Source organism: Macrobrachium nipponense, chromosome 34, assembly GCF_015104395.2.
Source record: "Macrobrachium nipponense isolate FS-2020 chromosome 34, ASM1510439v2, whole genome shotgun sequence".
NCBI lineage: Eukaryota > Metazoa > Arthropoda > Malacostraca > Decapoda > Palaemonidae > Macrobrachium > Macrobrachium nipponense.
The window spans coordinates 2,192,050-2,208,664 of NC_061095.1; the positions used below are offsets into that span (position 1 = coordinate 2,192,050).

Consider the following 16,615-nt stretch of genomic DNA (forward strand, 5'->3'; position numbering starts at 1 on the left):
GTGTATATCTTTGTCAAGTCCCACGTGGGTATTGCACATTATGTATGTAAGATTGCATCAGATTTCAGAACTTTCTGGAAGCTTTCGTGCCTAGAACGTTTTGACATCTGCTCTCTCGAAGTTCTGTAATGGAAGAGATTTCATTCTATCTTGAGACCTTGAGGCAGTCATTTCTCTCTCTCTCTCGCTCTCGCTCTCTCTCTCTCTCTCACTCGACATCGAGATTATATTAACGTAACGTAAATTTGGTCACTCGTAGCTTGTGAGAATTTAATATTTGATATTTCTTAGAGTTTATTTAGTAGTATTTAGTTTCTTTTGTGGAATCTGAACAAACATTTCATAACGGCGCCTGGTTTTTGTGAAAGTGTAATATACAAGCTGCAGCTAAGGAAGAAAGAAGTTGGTTTACCAAGATAAAGTGTGTTATGTTTTTATTAGTTGCAACTAATAATGGATAGGGAGTGTGGTTAACTAATAATTGTTAGGGACAGTGAATAACTAATAACGGATAGGAATGGTGTTTAACTAATAACTAATAATTGGTTTGGTAAAAACTGTTGGTTACAGTGTTTTTGAGTGAAAAAGATTTACACTTTTACACATTGCTGATATTTTTTGTGTTTGTGTCTGTTCCATTGTTTGTGCATTTATTCATTTTCTTATTGAAGTGTGTCTTTTTATTTTATATTTTCGTTTGCATTCGCAATTTAATTGACTTAGTTATTTTCATTGCTTTATCATTGCACATTTAATTAAATTTAACACTTGTGAATTGATTTGCATTTACTTAGAATTCTTTTCAAGTTTTATTATTGTTTAGTACTTGTGAATTAATTTCAAATTTTCAATTATTGCCTAACACTTTTAAATTCTGATTGAATTAATTTTCTTGAATTTTGTGATAAATTAATTTTGATTTAATTTTACTTAATTTGATTCAAGAATTAATTAAACTTTACTTTGTTTTCAAGTAACAGTAATTTTCCCTGATATTGTGAATTTCACTTATAATTTTGAATTTAATAATAAAATTTTGTATTTAAAATTTTATGAGTGTTTTCTTTATCTTACACCAGTATAATTATATTTGATTATGACTATATTTATGATAGGTAGAGAAATAGAGTGGTAATTGATTTGCTTTCCTTCAATTTTACTTGAAGTGACTTAGAACCAGGGAAGTACTTAGACTTCTGAAATCAGGGAAATACTTAGAGTTTTAAAGTTGTTGATGGAGTGATGCCCTTTGATTAATTTAATTACTTACAAGATTACCTCACACCTGTTTTGATGAACTTAGTCTGATTTTCTGCAATACTGGTAAGTTGTTAAGGGATCACTGTTGCCTTTAGAGTATTCAGTCGTTTAAACGTGTTATGAGGGTTCAGGTGTCTGGCTTTTTGTGAGGTAATGTTTGATGCATGGTAACCAGATACTTGGCACTTCATAACATTGTTTAATGGTGCCCAGAGACCCGGGAGAGCAGATTTCATTATCACTCTAGAATATACTGGTGGTGTTAGGGATATATTTTGTTAGGAGAGTGACCATATAGTTTTGTTTTGCATTTATTGTATTGAATTGTAAGTTGATAACTTAGAGGAAAATGGCTCAGTTCAATGTTCAGGAATTTTTAGCAGCCCCCTCCATCCAAGTTTTGTCTGAAACCAATCTGTCTAGAGCACAGTGGAGCGCTTTAGCAGAGGCATGTGGTGGTTATGTGTCTACTCAAGAGTTGTTGAATGTAGCACGTGCTGATCTCATAAATAAGCAAGCAGAAAAGAAAGAGAAAAGTGATGCAGAGTTAGAGCTTAGACACATTGAAGCAGAAGAGAATTTGATTAAGCTAAAAATGCTTGCTGAAAGTGAAAGAATGCAAGCTGAAAGAGAAAGAATAGACAGGGAAAAACAAGAAAGAAGAGAAAGAGAAGAAGAAAAAGCAGCAGAAGAGGAAAGAGAAATCGCAAGACATGAAAGGGAAATGGAATTAATAAGAGCTAGATCCACATTACCTGTAATACCGTCTAACCCTAACCAAGGTAATCAAGACCCTATATTTGATGTAGTGAGAGTACTTTAGTAATCCCTAAGTTTACTGAAGAAGCTCCAGATGAGTTTTTTTGATCTCTTTGAGAAAGTGGCTTCAGGTATGGGATGGCCAGAGGATAAATGGTCAGTTTTGCTACAAAGTGTCTTAATTGGTAAAGGGAGAAGTGCTTATCTAGCCTTAACAGCTGATCAGTGTAAAGACTACAAGGTACTTAAACACAGTGTGCTACAAGTTTACCAGATGACCCCAGAGTACTACAATGAGAGATTGAGAAATTTGAGAAAAGATGAGAAGGGAACATTTTTAGATTATGCTTACAAAGTGAGAAGGTGTTTCAAACGTTGGGTAGAAGCTGCTAAAGTTAAAACTTTTGATGAGTTAGAAGAGTTACTTGTTCTTGAACAGTATCTTAAGGGAATTCCTGAACATATAAGAGCTTATTTAAGAGAGAGAGAAGTGAAGAAACTTGACAAAGCTGCTACACTTAGTGAAGATTACAATATAATCAGTAGTAAACGTAATTACAATGTCAAGTACCAGAGTCAACAACGCCCAGGTTTTAAGTCTTATCCAAATAACAGGAACAAATTTAATGGGAAACTTACCAGTGATACTACTAAGAGTACACAAGGTAATACAGCTCAGCAAACTAATGTGAAATCCTCATCCAGTTTTTCAAGACAGTTACAGAAACCTAATGTTGTCTGTTTCAAGTGTGGAAGAGTAGGACACTACAGTCAAGAGTGTTACCGGAATCAACAGCAGTCAAAACCAGTTGGTCAAGTTGTAAAAGGTGACCAGGTGAAACAAACTACGAAGTTCAGTGTGGGAAAGAATCAGACTCCAGACAAGAATGAAACTAAACAAGCTGAATGTTTAGCAACCAGTGGAAATGTTACCTCAAGCAGTGAGTGGCTAAGCAGTGTGGAGGCTTTTAAGCCATATATCTATGAGGGTATGCTGTCAACTCAAGAAGGAAGTATGCAGGTACCAGTCAAGATATTATGTGATACAGGGAGTAACCATAATGTGGTAGTACGTGGTTCTCACCCTCAGTTGGAGAAGAGTCTCACAGGAGATTCAGTTATTTTGAAGGGTATAGGAGGAGAGGAAGTAACTCCTATATGCCACTGACACCTGTCATGTGAATTGGTGACAGGGAATGTTGATTTTGCTGTAAAGGACTCACTAGCTGTGGAGGGTATACATGTTCTGTTGGGGAATGAAGTTGGTGGTGTGCCATTTATTCCTTGTCCTGTAGTGACAGACAAACCATTGAGGATTAGTCCTACAGAAGAGTTGGAGAAGAATAAACCCCCCACCTGTTTCCTAGTGTGTAACTACAGAGTATGAAGAGGACTACGACTGTAAGTGAAGAAACTGAGGATTTACACACCCAAGAAGGATCAAGTGAAGGATCTTTGTGCTTAGAAGAGTTATTTCAGGGAAGTGAAGTTTCCCATAGTGCTGACCAAGAAGAGATTTCCCAAGAAGATGAAGAAGACGACGACGATGAAGAAGAACCTGATGTTCCTGAAGAGACTCCGAGTAGTCAAAGTGTTACTGAAGACAGTAGTGAAACTACAGTAGCTGAGTTAGCAGATATTGAGAATTCAACCCTTGAAGTTGGTCAAGTGACAAGAGAGAAGCTGATGGACTTGCAGAAGAAGGATGCATCGTTAACTGATTTGTTCTTCAGAGTTGTTGATCGAGAAGAGATGCAACAAACTCCTACCTGTTACTATCTGAAGGAAGGTTTGCTGATGAGGAAGTATAGACCTACAGATATACCAGGAGATGCTGTATGGGGCGAATATCATCAAATTTTGATTCCATATCCATTGAGAAAGCAAGTGGTTGCAGTAGCTCATGAGTCTGGACATATGGGAATCAGGAAGACTGTGGAGAAGATCATGAAATATTTTTTCTGGCCTGGACTTCACAGAGATGTTAGCAGGTTTTCTCGTGAGTGTCATACCTGCCAGATAGCTGGAAAACCGAATGAAACCATCAAGAAAGCCCCCCTACAACCTATAGAAGTTAGAGGAGAACCCTTTAGCAAAGTGAATATAGATATGGTTGGATCGCTGCCGAAGACAAAGAAAGGAAATGAGTATTTGTTGACATTAATGTGTCCTGTGACAAGGTATCCAGAAGCAATCCCTGTTAGAAACATATCTGCCAAGATAGTTGCTGAAAAACTTGTGGAGTTTTTCTCAAAGTTTGGAATACCAGAAATAGTACAAAGTGACAGAGGAACAAACTTTACTTCAAAGTTATTCCAGGATGTGATGAATTTGTTAGGAGTGAAACAACAGTTATCCACTGCCTATCATCCAGAAACTCAAGGTGCCTTGGAAAGGTTCCACCAGACATTGAAAAGTATGCTGACAAAGTATTGTTCTGAGTCAGGAAGAGAATGGGATGTTGGTTTACCATTAATGTTGTTTGAAATTTGGAGTGCATATCAAGAGTGTATGGGATGTTCACCTAATGAGATGATTTTTGGAAGAGAAGTGAGAGGACCGTTGAAGATTCTTGCAGAAAATTGGGAAGAAAATCAAGAAGAAAGTCAAGGAGAGTATGTGAAGAACTTAAGGAAGAGGTTGAAAGAGATTAGAAAATTCTCTTTAGAAAACTTGAAAATGAGTCAAGAAAAAATGAAAAGGAGATTTGATGCCAAGGCTAAGCTAAGAAGTTTTAGTGTTGGTCAACAAGTGTTATTGTTCTTACCTGTCAAGAGATTTCCCCTCACTAATAGATTTCAAGGTCCTTACAAGATAATTCAGAAGTTAAGTGATAGAACTTATGTGATTGAAACACCAGAAAGAAGAAGAAGACAAAGGAAGATACATGTGAACCTCTTGAAACCTTATTTCTCAGAAACTAAAACTGAAACTGTGTCAGTAACCCAGACAACTTTATCTACGGAAGACGACGATGGCTACGTATTGGGAGCTGCAAGCAAGATGAATAATTCTTCAATTTTGGAAAATTTGGAGGATAAACTGAAACATCTGAGTGTTGAACAAGGTGAAGACTTAAGTGACGTAATTAGAAGTTTTCCAGAAATTTTTTCAGATGTGCCTAGACGTACTGATCTGACCAAGCATGAAATCAAGATTCAAGAAGATGGAAAACCTTTCAAGAAAAGAGCCTATCGCTTATCACCGTATCATCGAGATGTTTTGAAGAAGGAAGTTGAGTATTTGCTGCAACATGGATTAGCAGAACCCAGTTCAAGTCACTTCAGTTCTCCATGTGTGTTGGTGAAGAAACCAGATGGTTCATTTAGGATGTGTACTGATTATAGGAAGCTGAATTCTATCAGTGTGGCTGATAATTATCCTTTGCCTCTTATAGATCAGTTACTTGATAATATTGGGCAAGCCAAGTTTGTTTCCAAGATAGACTTGTTGAAAGGATATTATCAAATTCCTTTAGATGAGAATGCGAAGCTGCTGTCAGCTTTTATTACTCCATTTGGACTATATCAGTATACTGTTCTGCCGTTTGGTCTGATGAATGCACCCGCAACATTGCAACGAGTGATGGATCAACTGCTAGGATCAATAGAAGGAGTAGGTGTATACCTAGATGACATCGTGATTTACTCTACAACGTGGGAAGAACATCTGAAGATTCTGAAGAAAGTTTTCAAGAAACTACAAGAAGCAGGATTAACAGTCAACTTAGAGAAGAGTGAGTTTGGAAAGGCAACTGTACAGTATCTTGGGTTTGAAGTTGGGAAAGGCCTTCTTGCTCCAGTAAATGCTAATGTAGAAGGTATCCGTAAGGCTACCCCACCTACTACCAGGAAACAGCTACAGAGATTTTTAGGCATGGCTGGTTTCTATCGTCGTTTTTGCCCAAATTTCTCAGCCGTAGTAGCTCCCCTGACAGACTTAACTAGTCCCAAAGCTAAGTTTATTTGGACTCCAGAGTGTCAAGAATCCTTTGAGAAGGTAAAAGCCATTTTAACTTCAAGACCAGTACTTCAAGCTCCAGACTTCGACAAGAAATTTGTGATACAAGTTGATGCGTCAGACTGTGGTGTTGGAGCTGTTCTACTTCAAGAAGATGAAAATAATATCTACCATCCTGTGTGCTTCATGTCTACAAAATTGAAAAAACATCAGAAAGTATACTCGACAATCAAGAAGGAAACTTTAGCCTTAATCACTGCTTTGAAAAAATTTGAAGTGTATGTGAATAGACCTAGGAATGAAGAAATTTTAGTTATGTCTGATCACAATCCACTATCATTTATCCAGAAAATGAAAAATCATAATCAAAGACTGACCAGGTGGTCTTTGTGTCTGCAACAGTATAACTTAAGAGTGCAGCACATTAGTGGCAAAAACAATGTAGTTGCTGATTATTTATCTCGTTGCGAATCATTGGATTCAACACCGTGAAAAAAAATCTTCTGGGGGGAGGTATATTATATATTGCTACTTTCAAAATACCTGTTTTCCCCTCTTTGAAATATCTTGTAGATTGTATAACATTTTTTCAGATTCCTAGATAGCTTAGAATAGGATGTTTTAAGATGTGTGTTCAGATTTCGCATTACGTCTTGTAAAAGAATATGTATATAACGTAAAAAGAGAGAGATCCTTGTCTTTTCAAAGCTGCAAATGTTTAACTTTTATGTCGACACTTTAAGATTAGAGTCTGCGAGATCCGTTTGCTTCCCTGCTCTGTCAGCGCGTTTGATCGCGAGCTCGTTGTCATCAAAACATGTCAATTTTAATTGTTGCCCAGACGGAGCCCAGTCTCCGTCTCAATCAAGTCGGGTATGCGTCTTTCTTTTTTTTTAACAGACTCGTCTGGTACGTGTATATCTTTGTCAAGTCCCACGTGGGTATTGCACATTATGTATGTAAGATTGCATCAGATTTCAGAACTTTCTGGAAGCTTTCGTGCCTAGAACGTTTTGACATCTGCTCTCTCGAAGTTCCGTAATGGAAGAGATTTCATTCTATCTTGAGACCTTGAGGCAGTCATTTCTCTCTCTCTCTCGCTCTCGCTCTCTCTCTCTCTCTCACTCGACATCGAGATTATATTAACGTAACGTAAATTTGGTCACTCGTAGCTTGTGAGAATTTAATATTTGATATTTCTTAGAGTTTATTTAGTAGTATTTAGTTTCTTTTGTGGAATCTGAACAAACATTTCGTAACGGCGCCTGGTTTTTGTGAAAGTGTAATATACAAGCTGCAGCTAAGGAAGAAAGAAGTTGGTTTACCAAGGTAAAGTGTGTTATGTTTTTATTAGTTGCAACTAATAATGGATAGGGAGTGTGGTTAACTAATAATTGTTAGGGACAGTGAATAACTAATAACGGATAGGAATGGTGTTTAACTAATAACTAATAATTGGTTTGGTAAAAACTGTTGGTTACAGTGTTTTTGAGTGAAAAAGATTTACACTTTTACACATTGCTGATATTTTTTGTGTTTGTGTCTGTTCCATTGTTTGTGCATTTATTCATTTTCTTATTGAAGTGTGTCTTTTTATTTTATATTTTCGTTTGCATTCGCAATTTAATTGACTTAGTTATTTTCATTGCTTTATCATTGCACATTTAATTAAATTTAACACTTGTGAATTGATTTGCATTTACTTAGAATTCTTTTCAAGTTTTATTATTGTTTAGTACTTGTGAATTAATTTCAAATTTTCAATTATTGCCTAACACTTTTAAATTTTGATTGAATTAATTTTCTTGAATTTTGTGATAAATTAATTTTGATTTAATTTTACTTAATTTGATTCAAGAATTAATTAAACTTTACTTTGTTTTCAAGTAACAGTAATTTTCCCTGATATTGTGAATTTCACTTATAAATTTTGAATTTAATAATAAAATTTTGTATTTAAAATTTTATGAGTGTTTTCTTTATCTTACACCAGTATAATTATATTTGATTATGACTATATTTATGATAGGTAGAGAAATAGAGTGGTAATTGATTTGCTTTCCTTCAATTTTACTTGAAGTGATTTAGAACCAGGGAAGTACTTAGACTTCTGAAATCAGGGAAATACTTAGACTTTTAAAGTTGTTGATGGAGTGATGCCCTTTGATTAATTTAATCTTACAAGATTACCTCACACCTGTTTTGATGAACTTAGTCTGATTTTCTGCAATACTGGTAAGTTGTTAAGGGATCACTGTTGCCTTTAGAGTATTCAGTCGTTTAAACGTGTTATGAGGGTTCAGGTGTCTGGCTTTTTGTGAGGTAATGTTTGATGCATGGTAACCAGATACTTGGCACTTCGTAACAATATATGTATATATATATATATATATATATATATATATATATATATATATATATATTCATTATATTTTAAGTTTTGACACTTTTTCTCGAATGACTTCTTATACGACCTTCTACCAGCCACACAGCATCACTACATAATTATAACTAACACTTTATATATGGCTACTTCGACTACAAGCTTCAGTCATCTGACTTAAAAGTTCATTAATGTTTAAAGATATTCGTATTTCACCATACTGACTTGTAACTGTCATTTCTTATCGTATGATAATATTTGTATATTAATTTACTTATATTTTTGCAGTGCCATCTCTTGGTGTTAATCTCTCTCTAACACATCTTTATCATACAATGTACATTGGTATATAAAATTCAAGCCCAAGGCCAAGAACTGGAACTTATGAGGTCATTCAGTGCTGAAATTAATTTATAATGTTGCAACAATTGTTAGGAGAGGGTGGAATATAAGATGGAAGAGAATATGAACGGAGTTATAGTAAAAGGAATGAAAGGGGTTGCAGCTAGGGGCCACAGGGACACTGTAACGAACTTTAAGTAATGCCTACAGTGCACTGTGTGAGGTGCACTGATGGCACTAATCCCCTAATAGGTAGATTGTATATTGGTCATAAACTTATTTTTAGGTAAGTTTTCCTTGGCTGGCTATTCTATCCTAATTTTTGCATAGCAAGCTCTCCTAATTTTGCAAAAACCACTACAACACAACCCCTGTGTGAAATACTTATTTAATCAAAATTTATATCATCATACTGCCAACAACTTCGTTCAATCATACCAAAGGAGAATCATTCATTCATAAATCGTCACTTTGTCTACTACTATCCTCTGCTCATTCATCAAAGCAGACATCACACTGATACCTTTCCACCTTTCTGTATCAAAATATGTTTCTGTTTTCATTTTCAAAATGTGTAAGTTTATTTGCACTAAACTCTACGTGTGCAAAATTCCTTACCAACTGTGAACCAATACTAAACTTTGTGTCTATTTCCCCTTTAATATTTACTGAATCAAATCCTGATACCTACTGAAGTAAGCAGGTTTTTGTATTCACTTCTAAATATGCATTTTTTTACATAATCTCTACTTGATCAACTTAAATACATAATCCTGAACTTACACTAATGTTTGTGGATATTCTCTCTTTAATAAAAACAAGCCCCCAATTCTTAAATTTTATATACACCATGAATAAACACACGAAAAAAACATTTGCCTATATGGTGGCGTGTTCTATTTCTGTCAACTGTCTTTGAGTTGACAGAAATAGAACAGTCTTTGTCATCGTTTTAATGAAGACCAAAAACATTCAATTTTAATTGGTAATAAAACAGGAAATTATGCACTTTGATTTTATGTCGTTGCTGTTTTTTTTTTCTTTAAAGAAAATACCAGTCTGAAACTTTATAGCTTTGATACCCCAAGAACAACTCTTGGTTTTAGTGTCCTTGCTGATCAGTGAAAGTTAAATTTTTTCTTGTCCTATATTCATGGTGATTATAAGGCTAACATCCCAGAAGTTTATTTGAGCTTTTTTTCTTAAAATCTCTGTGTAAGGTTACTTAGGACTTCATTCAAAATCAATATTGATCTCTACTTTGAAATGACGGTTCTGGGACCTTGGGATGATTTCAGTTTCTTGCTAAAAATTCCGAATACATTTTATATTTCATTTCAAATGAAACTAGTTCAAGAGAATAGTGTTCGCTATCTCTTGCACATAAAAATAGAGGACAGATTTACTTTCATTTACTCACAGTGAAGAAAATTTCTTGACTAACTGACTTATTAGTTGTGTTAAAGTATTATGAAGTTAAGAATGGTTCTCACATCTGCTCGTATTCACTCTTAAATTCTACCTCCTCGAGGAAATAGGGTTTATTTCTTCCTTATAAGAAGACACAAAATTAAAAACCAAAGCAAATCAATTATTGTAAGAGTACAGAAGTAAATGAAACGTACGTGGATAACAAATTAAACCAAATACATTCAACAGACTTTCTTCAAAGATTAAAATGAATGTAAACAAAAGTACGAATTGTCGGATGCAAATATATAACAAGTAACAGTATTGCCACAATTCAACAAGTTTTCAGATTGCAAAAAATTTATGAACCAAGTGACTTACTTTTTTTGTCAGAGGATACATGGCATTTTTCAGAGAGAGAGAGAGAGAGAGAGAGAGAGAGAGAGAGAGAGAGAGAGAGAGAGAGAGAGTAAATGGAAATGATTACTGTATATGAATTGAAAGGACAACACTGATTAACAAGCACAGAATCAAAAAGATTTTGCTGAGAGAGAGAGAGAGAGAGAGATAGAGAGAGAGAGAGAGAGAGAGAGAGAGAGAGAGAGAGAGAGAGAGAGAGAGAGAGAGATTGTGTAAACACAATTACCTTCAATCACTCACGATTCAGTGATCATGACGAAGGAAAAGAGGAGGAAGAAGGCTTTTCCCCAGCTGTGCTTATCACGAGGAAATCAAGACAGCCTTATACGGGAATGGTATCCTAATCTCTTTAAAGCTGTTTGACATCTGGCTCTAAAAATGATTTTTTTTTTTCATTTTTTTGCAGCTGGTAAAAGAATCTGTCAGTAACTTACTCTCATTATTCTTTTACTGTATCATCAATAACTTCCATAAGGAGGTCGTATAGTAGTTGGTTGACATTGCTTTCCTAGATTAATTTGAGCATGAAATGATTCTCAATCACTACTGACTCTTAGCAGAAGTGTTATATTTAACTTGTTTTGAAGACCCAACATGAACTGGTTCTTTAACAGTATTATAAACAAAGAAACACAAAAAAACCAACGAATAATACAGGCTAACTTTGTTCTACTTTGAAAGGTGTATTTAATTGTAAAATGACCAGTCACAATTTCAACCTTTAAATTGACTTAAGGAACAATGCATCCCTTTAAACCAGTACAAACAATGTTAAATCTTTTATAACAAATAGAAGAAGCACTTTGATGATGATCATTACTTTTTTTCTCTTATCCTTACCTATCCTGACCACACTAACCTAACCTTTTGTTCTATATTGATTAAAGAATGGAACTCATTTCATTCTCTAAGTACTTAGGTGAATATAGTAAATATTATTATAGTTGTCTACAACTTCATTCAATAATAGCTTTATAGTCATATTATACACAATAGCTTCAGAGCGGTAAAAGCTTTCTTAACTCATATTGAAAAGTACCATACCCCAGCTTAACTTGTTTGGCCCTATCTTGGCAAAATCAAGAGGCATGCGTGCAGAAACTAAATTCAATAAGCAAAATCAACACATAACTTTCCAAATCCCTTAACCTCAGTTCTTCCTGGGAAAATCTAACTTAATGTCTCTTAACCTAACACCACACTAACGTCTCTTACCTTGACTGGACTTTAACTTTGGAAGAATTTTATAACTTGACAGGATCTGACACTTTCTTGAGGACTCTTAAACTAACCTAACTTGATGTTGGGAAAGTTTATACAGGGTTTTATTATTAATTATATTGAACATTGTCATTACTAAGAAGATAATGAATTTCCAGTTGTAGTCATCAGCAAGGTGACCAAGTTATTGTAGAAACTTTAAGATTGACAATGCTGTCTTGTTAAAAAATAAATGTTATCACTCACTACTTTAATGGAATCCCTTTGGTTCTGAAGAGGCCAAGTTTTATATATATATATGTATATATATATATATATATATATATATATATATATATATATATATATATAGTATATAATATTAGTTTTAAAATGATAGCAATCTTCTAACTGACTGAGACCACTAGATAATTATGGAGGGCAGAACAAAAGTTCTACTTAAAGGAACAAGCACATGCTCCAAACTTTACACATTTTTTATTGAATGTTGAAACAAACTTACTCTAAAACAGGGTCCAGATCAAATCAGGGCAGCAGAAATAAGTTTACTCAAATATAAACATACTGTAATATGTCACTCAGGATGCATTAGCCCTACATGGTGTATAAACAGAAATCAGCTAAAATAGCCTTACAAAAAGTGGATTACCTGACACCGAATGAAAACTGCCCGCAAGCGTTTAACTCCCGATAGCAAACAATTTAAACCAAAACACCATTCAAGAAAGCTCCAAAGACACTGATATTTTTTCTAAGGATGTTGGAAAATGTCAAATCCACAAGTTCATTCTATGGTTTCCCACCAATCAGATGCATGAAAAACACAGTAAAACTATAAGACTTGGGATATGGGTAAAGTCCCTAAATCAGATTAAGTATGCCCAAAAATTTAGGGTTTTTTTATATATAGTTCCACCAGATATCCACATGTATACTGTTCACACATTATAATGCCACTGTTTACTATAATACATGCAAGATAATGAAGCTAGGAGCTTAAGCTAAGATTTACAAACTTCTACACAAAAACCAAGTGTGCAATAATGGAAAAAAGTATTAAATATACCATTCTTACCTCAAAGAATTAGAGGTTTCATCCTAGCAGGTAGACGGATGCTCCAAGTAGATTCTGTATCAAAGATGACGTTAGGTGTAGACAAGTACCTAAATTCTCAGGAGTGTCTTACCCATCGATTCTCACCATGTTTTTTCTGTAAACAGAATAAAGCTTTAATGTAACTAATAGCATTTTAATAACTGGGCTATTTTACCTTCTTTAAATGAAACACTAGTGAAGGAAAATTCCTCTTCTCAAAAAAAAAAAAAAAAAAAATAAATAAAAAAAAAATAGAAAAAATAAAAAAGAGATATGGGCTGCTACTCCTTAGCCAATTAGCCTAGATCTCAGGGTGCTATGGGGTGAATTTCGGTATAACTATACAAGAGCTCTGCATCAGGTATTACTTTGGAAATTTATTTTTCCTATATTATTTTGGTTGCTTATTAAGAAATTACCATTACTTTTTGGTTGGTAGACTGTTATCAACCTGTAATTAACCTGTATACTGGCCATCCTGGGATGCTATCGCGCATGCAGTGTTATAGGGGAGCTTTTGTTAAAAAGTGGAGTTTCCTTCACAGCCTGCTAGGTTAGGTTAGGTTAAGTTAGGGTACATTGTTTTTAATACTTCATGATGAAATTAAATTGTACGATTTGTTTTCTCCCCAATAAAAACCTAAGTTCATATCTTCCTTGAGGTTAAAAATATATATCCCAAAAACGATTGGTTTGTATCAATAAGGATTACTACAAAGGTCTAGGCTAAGGGCCAGAAAGACATAACACACCTGATAGTGAATCAGGGATAAAATGCATATTAGGCTATTGTAAATAAAAATAGTGAGAAATTAAAGTACAAATAATGCTTACCGGCCACTTTCACCAACAGATGTCTAAACTTCATGGATGTATCGTCTCTCCAATAACTATTAACTACACGAAAAGCCACGCATGAACTGTCACATAGAAATCACAAGATCTGCGAGTTCAGTAACAGACCACTTAAGACGTTGCCTATACAACGGCTCCTCTGTAATTAGTGACGTTTGTCGGTTTCGTTTCAGCTCTTTGATTTTACTTCCCACTCATAACTTCTTTATTCATTAATCATTCTCTCTCTCTCTCTCTCTCTCTCTCTCTCTCTCTCTCTCTCTCTCTCTCTCTCTCTCTCTCTCTCCTACACTAATGAAAATTACGATACTTAGGAAAGTAACATTTTCAAATGAACTTATTCGCTAGCATACTTATTCTCTATTGCGCATGCTTTCAGTGTGCATATTTAAAATTAATATCTTTTTCTAGTGTGCGTGGTCTTTTGAGTGCATTCACTCTGAAATAAACGCATTGTTATCCAGGTATACTTCAGTATGAATGTGTGCTTGCATGCTTCTGAGAAAGTATGCTTTTGAGTACGTGCTCTCGAAAGTAAGTGCTTGTGTTTTTGTCAGTTGTTTTCAGTGTGTATTCCGAGTTACGTGTATAGTGTGAGCCCTAGTTCGGGCAGGCAGTGAGTAAGCATATCACTGAGTATGTGTTCATTTGCGCGCTTGCTGACTCCATTTAGAGCCAGATTTAGAGTGATCGTCCGTATGACTCGCACGACTGAGAGCGTGCATGCTTTTGAGTTGTCTCTCTTTGGCATCCACCTGCCTATGTGCCCGAGTTGGAAAGCGTGTTGCGTGCACGCCGAGTGATACAGAGCATTTGCGTGCAGTACCAAGAATGCGTGCTTTTGCGTGTGTCTGAGCCCGAGGGTGCGTGCGGGAAGGAATGATAAGGAATCTCCAAAACGGGGTATGCACTGTGGCACGTGGGAGTGAGGTGCCCACGTACCCCCAACCAGACCGGGGGCTATTCAGGGGCAGAGCGCCCACGTCACTGCATTAACCTTGGCGAATACTAACCTCCCGGTTGCTCAGTTCTTCAGGATGAATATTCACAATGAAACAGAATGTCCCTGAGACTAAGTCAGTTGATTTCGAATAACAATAATCGACAACTGCAAGTCGAAGGCAGGTTCGGGGAGGTGGGGGTCTCCCCTGGTGGGGTTGAGAGTAGAGGGAGATGGGGGAGGGGGCGTCACTGTGGTGAGTTGAGAGAGAGAGAGAGAGAGGAGAGGGGCAGCGTTGAAATCTCCCACACACACTACACACGCGCGCAGGTGGCTCAGAATGGTGGTGACTTCTATCGAGTGAGGACCCTCTTGTGCGCAGGCTCCTGACCAGACCTATATATACATATAATAATACTTTTTGGGGACTTCTTCGGCGGCCCCGACAGGAAAAAAACAACAACAAAAAACTCTTCCTTAATCCCCCCTTGAGGGAAAAAAGGACTTTTTAAAATTTTGTTGAAAATCTCGTTTTTTAAAAAAAAGTCTCGAGGAAAAAGAAACCGGTGCCCAGTTGATGTAGAAATGATTGAAAATTAAGTGGTGTTTTGTTAAAAAGGGAGCGAAGGAGAGAAGAGGAAAATAGAGAAGGATATATATATATATCGCAAATATATTAAGTGTTTCGGTGACTGGATATTATATATAATCCGTTCAAAGGATAATCCCTGTCGCTGGCTAATCATAGGACGGTGGAGTCGGCTGAAACCGAAATGAAAATCAATGGATTCTAGCTGTCTCAGTAGTGTCTCAAGTTCGAGTGTCGCCTTATAAGGTCATCCTTGCAGCCGCCGCCACCACCGTCTCCACCTCCTACTCCTACTCCTCCAACTGTTCCCAAGGTAAGGCCGATACGTCATCTGTTATTTCCGATACTCGGCCGTTGCGAGTCAATGCCTCGTATCGCAAAGATAAGCAAAGTGAGATGTCATTCGGTGTCATGGGTCAAAGAATCTGAACATTTGCGTGGGCGACACTCATTTCTGTGTGTGTGCGTGTGTGTGGCGTTGTCTCTCCTCTGCTGGCTGTTTTGTGAGCGCGCGTGTGTGTGTGTGGGTAGCGATGGATTGTGGCTTGTGTGTGTGTGGATGTATGTGTGTGTGTGTATGTGTGTGGGTACAATCTCGTTGCAACATCTGTGGTCGAGCAGGTTTTATATGTGCAGGATTCAAGAGGGCGTCTGAGGTATCTCTCTCTCTCTCTCTCTCTCTCTCTCTCTCTCTCTGGCAATCGAATTGTCGATCAGCTTCTTGCATTCTGCTAAAACTGCATTTTCACCTATTACGATTCTTTTATACTCTAGCTGCATTCCTCCCTGCTGATTATCCTGTGGCATTGTGCAGCAGTTGCATCTTACCTGTCTATTGCATTCTCCTCTGCTTCATTCGTATTTGCAGATTATCCTAGTGCGTTTTAATGCTGAATCGCCAGCTGTTGCATTTTACGTTATGCATTCTCACCTGTCGAACTTCTAATTGCAGTCTAATGTTGCACCTTCACCTAGCTGTCGTTCTCTTTCATTCTGCAATGACATTCCTCACGGTAGACCATCCTACCGAGTTAATACATCAGTATTTAACACCTGTCGACCCATCCTACAGAATCCTAAAGCTTTAAATCTCAAACTGGTCAGGAAATCCGCTGCATTGGATTTTTATCTCCTTCAAAAGTTTGGTTTTCAACCCGGCGAGAATTATACTTCACTGAATTACTTTATTATTATTATTATTATTATTTTATTATTATTATTATTATTATTATTATTATTATTATTATTATTATTATTATTATTTCGAAGAAATCCCTGTTACATCAGTTATTCATTTACTATGAATTTATTTTCATGCTGATCTTTCATTACTTTACCTATACGTATTAACATGCATTGTAGAATAACCAGTGGCAATTG

The 16,615-nt window shown here is 36.1% G+C and overlaps 1 protein-coding gene and 1 long non-coding RNA gene across 2 annotated transcripts in view; one reads left to right on the forward strand and one right to left on the reverse strand.

Annotated features, from left to right (window-relative positions):
* LOC135207819 (uncharacterized) overlaps positions 1 to 13,822 on the reverse strand; it is a 36,710-nt gene extending 22,888 nt beyond the window's left edge. Inside the window, exons 1-2 of the long non-coding RNA XR_010313064.1 lie at positions 13,686 to 13,822; positions 12,831 to 12,966 (exon numbers count right to left, since the gene is read on the reverse strand). This is a non-coding gene — a long non-coding RNA (uncharacterized LOC135207819). The remainder of the gene's footprint in view (positions 1 to 12,830; positions 12,967 to 13,685) is intronic.
* Positions 13,823 to 14,965: 1,143 nt separating this feature from the next.
* Positions 14,966 to 16,615, forward strand: part of LOC135207820 (serine/arginine repetitive matrix protein 2-like) — a gene marked incomplete in the record, with an annotated part of 172,698 nt that continues 171,048 nt past the window's right edge. The window contains 1 exon segment of the mRNA XM_064239676.1: positions 14,966 to 15,548.